We start from the raw sequence: 14,658 nt of genomic DNA, 5'->3' as shown, positions 1-14,658 counted from the left end.
GGGTAAGTCCCCCTTTAATATATTTATTCAAAGCCTTATTGATAATGAAGTAACCTACACAACCTCATGTTCATTCAGGGATACTATGATGACAGTGGTTTGTGGCCCCCACTCTAAGATGTAGCATAGGGCCCCAAAAGGCTACGAGCGGCCTTGGCCGCCGCCCTGTCCCCGCTGCGCTGCCTCTCTAACCCTGTATGTGACAGGCAGACGAGGCAGGGATGTAAAGCATTCCTCATTTCTCTGCACATATCCAATATATATATATATATATCCAATATAAGAATGTCCTGGTTGAGGTGTATGCTTGTTGTAGGCTCCATGCTTTGCAGTATAGCGTTATTTTTCCGTCACGTTCCAAGACGCAGGGGTACCTCGATGACTTGAGAAATAATTTCCTCGTCCTTAGTTTCTGTGCGTGCGGACGCGGTTCTTGTTAATTTAATTATCATCTTGCAGCTCGATTAGTGATGTGGATGCTGACGCAAGGTTAGCGACCGTTATTAGTCGGGGCTTACACCCATGCAGCCAGACTTCATCTGCTTTTGACATCCTCACAGTGCGTCTTGCAGCCGCTGTGATTGTGTGCGAGCAGCCACTTGTCCGAGTCAGTACTGGTTAAACACACCACACATGCAGCATGCATCACGTATGTTCCGACTGCTAATCAGTAACATGGTTCAGATTGGAACAGCAATAAAATGTCACATATATGTCACTCACAAGTATTAAAACATATTAATTAGGTGTATATTTTGTTGTTTGCTGCTGTACATCTTTTTCAGCATGTTAAAATGTGGTTGCCACTGTGGCAACCAAAGGCCTCAAAATGGTTTCCCTTTCTTATTTGGTTACCCGGTGCAACCGGGCATCCATTAATGTTGAGCCCTGGACCGAACTCGGGGAGTGCGCTTAGCGGGGGGTGAGTGCAGAGCACATCTTTTGGGCTATTTAGACGGTAAAATCTGTGCAGAGTCACAATAGAAAAATAAGGATATTCATTCCAGCTAATTCACACACACAAAAATAAGTTTATCGGCCGCCGTATCGGTTATATCTGATCCCCCCCCCCCCTAATATTGGTTAGCGGGATCGGTTCCAAAAATCCATATCGGTCAGGCTGTACTTTCGATCACATTTGTTAGCTGTCTTGTTCTCAGGCGCTGCTGTGGAGCACAGCACAGTATCTGACCAGGAGAGCCAGGGTGGTCGTCCTCCCACTGGGACGCCAACACGCAACCTGCCACTGCTGCAGGTGCAGGACAGTCTGTCCCAGTAAGTCACAAGAGGCCACTCACATTCTGCATCTACATATCTTCCTAGTCTTTGGGGCATTGAAAGTGCACTAGGAAAGTAATTATTGATTGTTATTATTATGTAAACTGATCCTAACTCATCAAAATGATCTGACATTTAAGATCTGTTTGGCCCATTTCCAGAAGCTGGGTTGAGTCTGCAGCCACAACACAAGAGAACCTCTGTCATGCCCCGTTAATAACTCCAAGCTCCCATGAGAATGAACATGCTACATCTTAAGCTACTTGAGTGACAATTGAATTTGGAGTGGTGACAGTAATTAATTGCAGAATGAAACTAAACTGTTTGGTTCCACTGAAGCAAATGAACCTGTGGTGACTTCACTTGCCCCAGATCCAGGCGCTGCTGTAGAGCACAGCACAGTATCTGACCAGGAGAGCCAGGGTGGTCGTCCTCCCACTGGGACGCCAACACGCAACCTGCCACTGCTGCAGGTGCAGGGCAGTCTGTCCCAGTAAGTCACAAGAGGCCACTCACATTCTGCATCTACATATCTTCCTAGTCTTTGGGGCATTGAAAGTGCACTAGGAAAGTAATTATTGATTGTTATTATTATGTAAACTGATCTTAACTCATCAAAATGATCTGACATTTAAGATATGTTTGGCCCATTTCCAGAAGCTGGGTTGAGTCTGCAGCCACAACACAAGAGCACCTCTGTCATGCCCCGTTAATAACTCCAAGCTCCCATGAGAATGAATATGGTACATCTTAAGCTACTTGAGTGACAATTTAATTTGGAGTGGTGACAGTAATTAATTGCAGAATGAAACTAAACTGTTTGTTTCCTCTGAAGCGAATGAACCTGTGGTGACTTCACTGCCCCCAGTTGATCGTTCAGGGGAAAAGAAAGACGAGCCAATGGAAACGGATTCGAGCCACAAGCCCCGCCCAGCCGCATCTACTCCTGTGTCCCAGCGGAACCTCTCTTTGCTCTCCCAGGGCGAGGTCAGTAATGTGTGTACACATTTTGGCTAACGCTCAGGGTCCTTGGCTTGATTTGGGAGGGGCATACCAAGTGCTTTAAAGTGTGAGATTATGGACCAAAATAGACTTAAATCTATCTCATTCAGTCATTGAAAGTACTTTAATGGAGATATTTGGTGAAATAATCGAAATGTAACCTTTTTAATATATTTTACAAACTGAACACTTGAGAAGCATCACTCTGTCTTTTAAATAGTCTGTAGGGATGTCAGTGTTACATTATTTTTCATTTGGATGACCCGGAACCCTTAACTGGTTAATAACTGGCTAATTATTATCTAAAAAAAATTCCGATTAAAACTCACATAATAAATGTTTGATTAAAACCCCTGTTGCAGTCCGGCAGTGCATTGGCTCCATGAGCTCATGGCCGCATGCTGCTTGCTGGGAATTTCGATGCTGGAATGTTAATGTTTAGTGATATAAATATCTTGAATTTATCTGATTTTAGATAGCCTTTTTCATGGCTTGGTGCTATGGGGGCCGCGATCGGTGCTGTAGCGTAGCCAATTCCCACCCTGTCGTGTGCCAAGCAGAACAGCAGCAGAGGAACAGCAGTCCTAATAAGATAATGCTTCCCATAGTGGTGTCCCATATGGTGGGATCCCCAGCAAAAAGGGAAATAATGTATTTCAATATAATTCCATACATATGTAACAGACAATAGTAATCTTTTGGCCATGGGTTTCATCCAATTTCTGTAATCAAACATTTAACATCAAAAATCTTGGCAGATGGGGGTCCATGGCCAAAATCTTAGCTGATATGGGTCCGTGGTGTAATTTGTGTCAGTTTAGGGGCCATTGACATGAAAAGTTTGGGGAACCACTGATAGGCAATGGACCGGCTCACCGTCGTTAATGGAACATCACACTGATTGACAGCATGTCAATTTCAATCATTGGCCTCACCAAATGGGTGATGGTCTTGAACCGGAGGGCGTACTTTCTCGCCCTGAGCATTGATGTTATCTTGTGCTGCGAGCTTGTTTTTAATGTGCTACTGTACATACTAATAGAAAATTGCAGAGCAGCATTGCACTATTTAAATATAGTGGATGAAATAGTCCCACTATGTCCTTGTTTATACATACTTCCACATGTCCCTACTTTTTTTCTGGTTCACTTTACTCAAAGCAGAGAGGAGCAGAGGGTGGCAGGGCAGCACTATGTGTGAGTGATTGTGTGGCATGCTGCTCCTGTGGAGCAGTGTGCGTGCACTGCGGGCAGCCTTTGATCAGAAAAGTAAGTACGAGAGTATATCGTCCATAGGCCTGGAAATTCCTTGAAATGTCTTTGAATTGGATGTTTAAGGTGTGTGAACCACATTAGTAGCAGCCCACTTGATAACACCTGTACAGCAGAGGTGAACAAGAGGTTGAATGGTTAATTGTACACAATCAATATTCAAGTAGTGCAGACAGCCCATCACAGGAAGCTAATCAAATCAGCCCTAAGGCAACAGGAAGGCGAAAATATCTCATGGCAGTTTGTTTTCAGATCCTATTCGCAATTCTGAAAAGATGTTTAGCACCCTTTTGTTGGGTAGTGCCACCCTTCAGAGGCTTGAAGGAGTTACTAGACCCAAGTGTGGTCTCATAACTAACTGTTGCCAGGGTTCCCAGACGGCTCCTTGAAAGTGTTTGGAAATAGACACAAATAGCAGACCAGCCAACCTGCACACATACTTGGGGAGCCACGCTAAAACAGGAAGTTGGGTTGTTCTGCCTTCAGAGTGTTTTGAAGTGACTGCACACAGCATACGATTCATTCAAAAGCAACTTTATATCCTGGAACACATTCCAAAGTGCACAGTCTTGAGCGCCCTCCATAGGCATCATTTAGAACCACATATCAATACACAGATTAAAAGCTTAAATAGTATCACTTCTGAGAAAAATTATATTTAGAGCTGTGCAGGGCAACTACAGTAATGGTTAGAGAAGTCTAATAGTATAAAAAAATAGAATCAAAATCGAATCTCTAATTTTGAGATAAAAGATCTGAGATTTGATCTGAGATTTAAGGTTAATTTAATTATTTCTGCTGATCCGAAAAATCTGTGATCCGTGGCTCTAAATCCGTCACGCGACCCGAACCGTGTGTTTTAAGATCCGTGCCAGCCCTATCAAGTACCACATTTGCATGTGATGAATGACTTCAGGATGAGGAGTTAGAAACCAGATTCATAGTGTAAGTTTCTGAAAATATCCCCCCCCCCCCCCAGCAGCTACATAAGAGTGGAGAGGAAGTGCATGAAGAAGAAAGTGACGGCACTCTGTCTCCCAGTGCGTGGGGGCCTTCGCCCGGCACCTTGAAGCTCTCAGATGACTCGGAGGTGGATCCACACTTTTGACTAGATTCACAATTAAATGCAGTAGCACGTGTGGGCAAATAGAAATGGGAAATCCTGATACTAACTAGGCTAATCTGCCTATTTCACATGCTGCCAAATTACCCTTTTTCGAAATGGTTCAATTTTAGTTGGACTAATTGAGCTAATTTCATTGGATTATTTCAGGTGGAGGAGGGTGTCCCACCCCTAACCAGGACCTCAAAACTGGACCTTTCCACTAACAGAATGGTGCATATTTCGTCACGTGGTGAGTACACAAGAGAATAGAATATCCGGCGATTGAACGGGAGTAGGCAGCTTGATCGTTCACTAACAATGGAGCACTAAACTCAGTTGCAGTGAGGGCTGTACCGCTCTTTGTAGGACACGCACAGGGATGATAAAGGCATCCACATTCTCCATTTACTGTAGGTAAATAGGCTAATCTACATAAAGGTTTGTGTCTCCTTTTAACATCTGACCAATGTGTTACCCTTGTCCCCTTAAAGTACATCCCCTTGTCCCCTTAGACGGCATATTGAGTATCTTTCCTTTAGCACCATTTCATTTATTCAACTGTATTCATATAACTAGGGTTATGGATTCTAAGGGTTGGAGACGAGATGATGCGCCACTTGTCCTCTCCATACTTATACTCCCACCACTTATAAAGCATCAGCCAGGAAGGATTAAATCACTGATGACATCGTAATTGATCTGAAAACACAGATGACATCATCAATGGGACTTTGACATCACACATGACATAATCAGTGGGAGTTAGGACATAACTTCCGTGTCCGACAGAGATTTCCCATTAGCCCCTTAAACTATTCTAATGTGAAAGAGTACATACTGTTTTAGCAGTAATTGACTGTTATTTAGTTTATGCCTTAAAAACAGTGCATTTTTGATTTCCTTTAAGAGCTACTTAACGATGGCCTGGTGATCTCAATAGATTATTTGGTCGTGCTGACATGCACCCTGACAAGAGAATAGCGATCTATTGTAACTCTAATCAATCTGTCTTTTTCTGTTGTAGCGCAACGAGGAGCCGCTTGAGTCCACCGAAGCTGATCTGCCTTTGGGTCCAGAAATGAGCAGTCCACTTTCCAGCCCACTTTCAAGCATCGATCTCAGCAATGATGAATACCACCCCGGACCAGCTGAGGAAGGTAGCTCAGAATTTTATTCAACTACGTCCAGCTCTGAATTGGTAAAGAGTAAGAAGCCACACCATGTGAGAGAAGATTCAAAGCTCCACAAACTCTCAAACACAAAGAGCCAATACAGGGAACCCAACTTACATTACACAGACCATGATTCAGATGACCCAAGGCTGGAAGAGGACTGTGAGCCAACACTGCGAAAGACACGCTCCAAGAGAAGCAAGCGAAGAAGCTCAGGTAGTCGACGAGAAGACGAATCGGATAGTGCTCCATCAGGCCCAAGAAAGAAAAAGATCCAGACCTACTCAAGATGTGAAAATAATTCAGAAGACTCACAGTCAGAGTCAGTCGAAGATCTGGTGATGAGCAATGTTAAAAAAAGTGGGCGGCTGCAATAAATACCACCAAAAAAGAAACTACTGTCTTTACTGCTCTGAAGCTCAAACCAAAATAGCTCGGCATCTGGAACGGAAGCATAAGGATAAATTGGATGTAAAAAATGCAATGTTGCATCCACTGAAAAGTAAAGACAGGAGAGTTGCGCTAGATAATCTTCGCAAGCTTGGAAATCGGACACACAACTTTGAGGCACTGAGAAGGGGGAAGGGGACACTGGTTCCTTGCAAACAAGAGGTTGATGGCAAGAGCACAGCAAAGGACTACACACATTGTTTTGGATGCAGCGGGTTCTTTAAGAAAAAGTGTTTGTGGAAGCATGTAAAAAGTTGCAGACAAGCTCAAAAAGATCCAAGCACACGGCCTGGAAAAAGAAGAATACAGCCTCTCTGTGCTGGTGCTGAACCTGCATGTGAAGACGTGAGCAGAAAGTTGTGGGGGGTCGTGAGTCAAATGAATCAAGATGAAGTTGCCCATGCTATCAAAGAACAGCCTTATATCATGAAGGTTGGAGAGAAGATGTACAACAGGCAACGTGATGCTGCCTCACAACATGCCATTATTATGCCTCCGCCGGCGATAGCCAGGCCGGAGGCATTATGGATCCGGGTTGTCCGTCCGTCCGTACGTACGGCTGTCCGTCCGTCCGTCCGATGTTTGTTAACGCGATATCTGAGGAACGCCTGGACGGAATTTCATCAGATTCGCCTTAAACATTCACTTAGGCTCAAGGATGATCTGATTAGATTTTGGTGGTCAAAGGTCAAAGGTCAAGATCACTGTGACCTCTCGAACGCCATTTCAAGCTTGTTAACGCGATATCTGAGGAACGCTTGGATGGAATTTCATCAGATTCGCCTTAAACATTCACTTAGGCTCAAGGATGATCTGATTAGATTTTGGTGGTCAAAGGTCAAAGGTCAAGGTCACTGTGACCTCTCGAACGCCATTTTCAAGCTTGTTAACGCGATATCTGAGGAACGCTTGGACGGAATTTCATCAGATTCGCCTTAAACATTCACCTAGGCTCAAGGATGATCTGATTAGATTTTGGTGGTCAAAGGTCAAAGGTCAAGGTCACTGTGACCTCTCGAACGCCATTTTCAAGCTTGTTAACGCGATATCTGAGGAACTCTTGGACGGCATTTCATCAGATTCGCCTTAAACATTCACTTAGGCTCAAGGATGATCTGATTAGATTTTGGTGGTCAAAGGTCAAAGGTCAAGGTCACTGTGACCTCTCGAACGCCATTTTCAAGCTTGTTAACGCGATATCTCAGGAATGCCTTGACGGAATTTAATCAAACTTGTCTCAAACATCGACTTGGACTCAAGGATGAACTGATTAGATTTTGGTGGTCAAAGGTCAAGGTCACTGTGACCTCTTGAACGCCATTTTCAAGCTTGTTAACGCGATATCTCAGGAATGCCTTGACGGAATTTCATCAAACTTGTCTCAAACATCGACTTGGACTCAAGGATGAACTGATTACATTTTGGTGGTCAAAAGTCAAAGGTCAAGGTCACTGTGACCTCTCAAACGCCATTTCCAGCTTGTTAACGCAATATCTCACGAATGCCTTGACGGAATTTCATCAAATTTGCCTCAAACATCGCCTTAGACTCAAGGATGATCTGATTAGATTTTGGTGGTCAAAGGTCAAAGGTCAAGGTGAGCTCTCGAGTGCCATTTTCAAGCTTGTTAACGCGATATCTCAGGAATGCCTTGACGGAATTTAATCAAACTTGTCTCAAACATCGACTTGGACTCAAGGATGAACTGATTACATTTTGGTGGTCAAAGTTCAAGGTCACTGTGACCTCTCACACACCCAATTTCCAAGCTCTGTAATGCAACATCACCGGAGCGCCTTGACGGAATCTCTTCCAATTTGCCTCAAATGGCGATTTGGACTCCAGAATGAACTCATGGCGGAGGCATAAGTCCGCGTTGCGGTCGTTCTAGTTTTTACAAATGATCTGCCACAAATTTTGAACAGAGCCAGTGTAGGTATGTATGCTGATGATTCCACCATATATGCCTCTGCATTTACAGCCAGTGAGATAAACATAGTCTTAATGGAGGAGTTAAGAGCAGTTGAAGACTGGGTAAATTGTAATAAATTGGTTCTGAACGTGTCAAAAACAAACTCCATTATATTAGGTTCAAATTTCAACATCGGGAACAACCCACAATTAAATCTTAAAATGAATAATGTCAGTGTCAAGCAGGTGCAGGAGACCAAGCTGCTGGGAGTAGTCATTGATGAAAAATTAACATGGAAAACGCACATAAATAAAATAGTTAATAAAATGGGAAATGGTATTTCTGTCATAAGACGACATAGGGCATGCCTTACTCCCAAAGCAACTAGACTAATAATTCAAGCCTTAATTATATCAAATCTTGACTACTGCCCGGTGGTTTGGTCAAATGCAACTGCAGACATGATTGCAAAGCTACAAAAAACACAAAATAGAGCAGCGCGCATTGTTCTTGGTTGTAATTTCATGACAAGTGTTATTAAAATGCATTTGAATCTTGGATGGTTAATGGTTAGTGACAGATTACTTTGTTCATTGTTATTATTTATTAGAAATGTGTCCATAACAAAGACTCCCCATGTGTTGTATCAAGAGCTATGCTGCAGCGCTGATAAACATGAATACAGTACTAGACATGCTGCTGGAGGATATTTTACATTGCCAACTTTTGCAGACATCATTTTGTTTGAAAGAAGGCAGACTGAGAGTGGTGTTCTCTTTCGTTCATTTATTTTTACACACTGACAAGAAATCATTTGAGTAGCATAGTAAATAGAAAACCCCACCCCCCGTTAATGAGTCCATTGAGAAAACATGTGTAGGTGTGACTTGACGTCACTGCTACAGGTGCGCTGGGTGCGCTCTTGACGCTCGTGCCTCGGCGCGTGCATATAGATGTACTCCTGTGGTCGTGAACGCGCCTGTCTAGGCGCGCCTCTCCAAGTGCGCTCGTTTACGCACGGATAGTTGCAACACTCCCGGCCGATGAGACTGACTCCTGTCAACTCATCAATTAATTCAATTCAAGAGGATACAGTAATTGTACAGGTCTTCTCAGATTAATTTTGGAAGGTAGCATAACAAGACAAGAACGCACCTTTCCATCTCTGCCGATGTAGACTTCGGTTATTCTTCCCATTTTCCAAAGATGTTTGGGCAGTTTATCCTCATTGATTAATACAACATCTCCTGGTTTTAGATCCATATAGCTTTTTACAAAAGAGGAGCAGTGGGCTGACCGCAATTCCATCAGATACTCCTTTTTCCATTGAATCCAGAATTTATTCATAATTCGCTGTCTGTACTTCCACCGCTTGTTCAACTGGTCACGATTTACATCGGGTACTGTTGATACTGCGTTGCCCATTGAGGGAAGCGTGGTCAGACGCTGTCCAATCAGAAAGTGAGATGGAGCTAATAGGGACAGGTTCCTCACTGCTTGTGTGGGTATAAGTGATAGGACGAGAATTAACAACAGCTTCAACTTCTGTCAGAAGCGTTTCAATTTCTTCATACCTCAAGGATGCTTTTCCAATCACTTTGCGCAGACAGGTCTTCACTGATCTCACCATTCTCTCCCACATGCCACCCCACCAAGCGGCCTTTTCAGCGATGAATTTCCATGTTATTCATTTTTCTGCAAAGAATTCCTGTATTTCTTTTGATGACAGGGAATCCCATAATACTTTCAATTCTTTGTCAGCTCTTTTGAATGTTTTTGCATTGTCCGAGTAAATAGTGTGACAAAGTCCTCTGCGTGACACAAAACGGCGGAAAGCCATTAAGAAGTTTTCAGTGGTCATATCAGTCACTAATTCTAAATGAATAGCTCGGGTGACTGCGCAGGTGAAAAGAGCGATGTAAGCTTTGTCGTGGAATTTACAATACAAAGGTCCAGCAAAATCCACTCCTGTGATTTCAAAAGGAGGCGCTTCCTCGAGGCGCTGTCCAGGTAAAGGTGCTGAAATCTGCTGAGCAGGTTTGACCTTGTATTTACGACAGATTAGACAAGCATGTACCATTCTTTTCGTCAGTTGTCGTCCTTTTGTTATCCAGAATCTCTCTCTTACTTGATTAAGGGTGTCTTGGAGACCGGAATGCATCACTTGTTTGTGACATTTTTTCACTATTAACTCTGGAAATGTCTCATTTGCAGGAAGAATGCAGGGATGTTTTTCTTCAAATTTCCAGTTGGTCATCTGCAATCTACCTCCCACTCTGAGTATTCCTTGGTCCTCCAAAAAAGGTCTGAGAAGCTGGATTTTAGAGTGAGCATTTAGTTCTTGACCTCTTTTCAAACGTGAAATTTCATCAGAGAAACTTTTGTTCTGGGTCACTTGAATCCAATAAAGCTCTGCTTCAGTGATTTCCTCATTCTTCAATGCTCCAGTGCATTTTTGTTTTCCTCTTGCATTGTTTATGAATCTTTTGACCCAAGCTGTTACATGCAAAACTCTGTTAAGATCACTATAGTTTTTCAACTCCAGCAATTCATTTTTACTTGAGCTTTCAGAATTTGCCAAATTTGTAATTTCGACTACAGCCAGATTTTCTTTCACAATTTGATCTTCAGGTGCTTCAGTTTCTTTTTGACAGTAATTAATTTCTCTTTGTTTGAGCCACATTGGACCAGTCCACCAAAGTGAATTTTCTTTTAATTTGTTTACACTGATCCCCCTTGTTGCGACATCTGCTGGATTTTCAATTCCACTGCAGTGGTTCCACTGTGCAGGTTCAGTTAAACTCTGTATCTCTCTGACTCGGTTTTCCACAAAGGGTTTCCACTGTTTGGCTGAACTCTTTATCCAATGCAAAGCAATCATAGAGTCAGTCCACAGTTTTACTTGGCTCTTTTCCATGTCCAGATGTGTGATGACGTATTGACTAAGTCTAGCTCCTATAAGGGCACCAAGTAATTCAAGTCTAGGTAGAGTGACCTTTTTCAGAGGAGCCACTCTTGTTTTAGATGTTATAAGAGTTACTGTGCACTCACCATCTTCTGGTATGACTCGCAGATATGCAGCTGCGCAATATGCTCTTTCACTGGCATCACAGAAAACATGTACTTCTTTTTTCACAGATGCGTTCTGATCCACAAGCGCTGCATGATAACATCTGGCTATGTTTATTTTTCTGATGTCAGGCAGCTCTGTGCACCACTGATGTCATAGACTTGAAAGGTCATCAGGAAGATCATTGTCCCATTCTAATCCACGTTCCCACATTTGCTGGAAAAGACATTTTACTCTGATGGTAAAGGGAGAAAGAAATCCAATTGGATCAAATATGCGCGCAGCAGCTTGTAGCACGCCTCTTTTTGTGTTTCTTTTATTCTGCAAAAAGTCAATCAAATTGGTCAAATCAAAAATTAAGTCATCCTCTTCCGTTCTCCAGGTGAGTCCAAGAACCTTTAACACAGCTCCTCCACAAGATGGCTGCCGTGGACTGAGTGTGTGTAACAAGCTGAGGTCTGCTGGCTCAATTATTTGCTCACTAAGGTCCTTGTGAGACACATTTCTTACCATGATTCGGTGGCAATGATCAATACTGCTGTGGAGATTCGGATAATGCAAGTTGAGTAACTTTTTTCTGCCTTTTAACACACAAGTTACTGGATCAAACTTTTCCCCCCATTGTGAGAGGGAAAAGGCTGCAAGGCTGCAAGTCCTCACAATGACTGATGCAATCACCCTCCAAACAATATGGGATGGCATGCAGCAATTATTTGCTCACTAAGGTCCTTGTGTGACACATTTCTTACCATGAATCGGTGGCAATGATCAATACTGTTGTGGAGATTCGGATAATGCAAGTTGAGTAACTTTTTTCTGCCTTTAAACACACAAGTTACTGGATCAAACTTTTTCCCCCATTGTGAGAAGGAAAAGGCTGCAAGTCCTCACAATGACTGATGCAATCACCCTCCAAACAATCTGGGATGGCATGCAGCAAATTAAGCTTGAGATGATATCACATCTGGACTCTAAACTTGAGATTATTAATGTGAGCCTTATTAAAATTGAGGGCTCATTATCCACTCTTGGCGACCAAGTTAATGAGCTGGAGCAGAGAGTTGGCACCAATGAGAATGATGTGCATGACCTGATCCAACGCGTTAAAACGCTTGAAAAGGACAATTCTCACCTGAAAGAACGAGCTGAGGAGGCGGAGAATCGAAGCCGGGCTTCTAACCTGCGCTTCATTTTGATTCCGGAGAAAGCCGAAGGCACGGATATCCTCGGCTTCATGTATCGGCTGATCCCGAAGCTCCTGGGTGAAGTTAACTTCTCTACTCCCCCTGTTATCGAACGCTGTCATCGCACTCCATCCTTCGTCAAGCAAGACTCCAGACTCGGACCAAGGCCGATCCTGGTGAAATTCCTCCATTTCCAGGACAAACTCAAGATCATGAAACTCTCGAGGGAAAAGAGGGAGCTTGTGTACAACGGTACACGAGTTCATATCTACCCGGATTTCAGCGCTGGTCTTGCCCAGAGACGCCGGCTCTTTGACCCACTTAAGAAGAAGCTTCGAGAGCTGGATCACAAATACTCAATGATCTTCCCCTGCACACTGAAAGTGGTCCACAATGGTAAAACCAAACTTTTCCGCTCCCCAGAGGAGGCTGAGGTTTTCCTGGGCGAGCTTGCTGACTAGCTAATACTAACGTTAGCCGAAATCACTGTCCAGATTGATGAACATTTTTCTTTCCTTTTTTCCTCCTCTTGACCATCTCTTTTGATGACCTACTGTATGTGAATTATGCTCCTTGTTGTAATAATTTTCATTGGCAGCATTATGTTGTGTTTTGCAACCAGGTCATTGTTTTTGTTTCAAGCTGGTCACTTGGGTTAATACTGCCATGGCTGATGACGACGTCACTCTGTTTGCCGTAAACGATGTCACAAAATCAAGGAGCTGTAGCTGTCGCAAAAAGTAATATACGGTAGGAGAGAAAAATAAAAGAAATGGTGAATGAAACACAATTATGTGTAACGTTAATTGCTATCAACAAAATTATAGGTCCTATATATATATACACACATTTAAAAAGAAGGGAGAAGGAAAGCAAATATAAAATGTATTCACATTTGGTTCTATTTGTCTGATATATAAATATTGTGTTTTTTTGTTATTATTATTATTATTATTATTATTATTATTATCCTCCCTTCTTCATGAGCTATGCAGACTGAGCTGTGCTTTTTGTTTTATGATGCAGCCTGATTGTACGCTGCTGTTATGTTGTTTTTTATTTTTCCTGTGTGTGTGTGTGGTGTGTGTGTCCCAGCTTGTCACTCTCTGCGTCCTGTCCCCCCCCCCCCCTCCTCCTCCCATTTACTGTTTCTTGGTACTATTGATTCTGTAAAAGGATTAAAGATCATTCATATTAATATTCGGAGTCTTACTAAAAAAATTGATCTCCTTAGAGCATGGGTTACTCTTTATAAACCCCATATCATTACAATTTCAGAATCATGGCTACATAATAATATTACTAATGATGAAATTAAAATTGATGATTATATTATATATAGATCTGATAGAGGCTCTAGAGGAGGCGGGGTGGCTATATATGTCTCTAACAAGTTTCTATCCGAATGTACCGTACCTACTGTAGATCCAGTTAATTTTGAAAGTATTTTTGTAAACATTTTGCTTCATGAAAACAAACATTTAACCATTGGGTCTGTCTATAGACCACCCTCTGCTCCTTCTGATTCCATGAATTCTATTCTATCAACTATAAATTCTTTAAAGACACATAATGAATTGATCATCCTTGGCGATTTCAATAGCAACTGGCTTGATAAATCTTCTGCTAATGAGAGAACTTTACTTAATAGTATAAATCTCTCTCAATTGATCAGTGAGCCTACCCGAGTTGACTATCGATCCTCATCTTTATTAGATTGGATCCTGGTCACGAATCCTGAAAGAATAGTCACATCTGGTGTTATGTCTGATTGCTTTAGTGATCACTCTGTTATTTTTTGTGTTTGGAAAATTAGAATCCCCAGCTCTCCACCTAAATTTATTAGAATGAGACAATATAAAAAAATGAATGTTGATTGCTTTATTAGTGATGTTTGTGCTATTAATTGGGATAGGTTTCAGCTGATACCCTTTCCTGAAGATGCTTGGAGCTTCTTTCATTCAGAATTTACAAAAATAATTGATAAACATGCTCCTCTTAAGTCTTTTAGGGTTAGTGGCAGGCATTTACCCTGGATCAGCACCGAACTGCTCAACCTTTACAAACAGAGAGATAATGCCTGGGCTAAATATCGTCTGACAAAACAGCCTGCTGACTTGGATATTTACAAGAGTCTGAGGAATTTTTGCACAACTAAAACACGTAATGCAAAATCCAACTACTTCAGTGACAGCCTTTCTCAGGATTTTAACA

This window comes from Poromitra crassiceps (assembly GCF_964638095.1).
Source record: "Poromitra crassiceps genome assembly, contig: HAP1_SCAFFOLD_250, whole genome shotgun sequence".
Classification (NCBI taxonomy): Eukaryota; Metazoa; Chordata; class Actinopteri; order Beryciformes; family Melamphaidae; genus Poromitra; species Poromitra crassiceps.
This window is presented reverse-complemented; position numbering follows the sequence as displayed.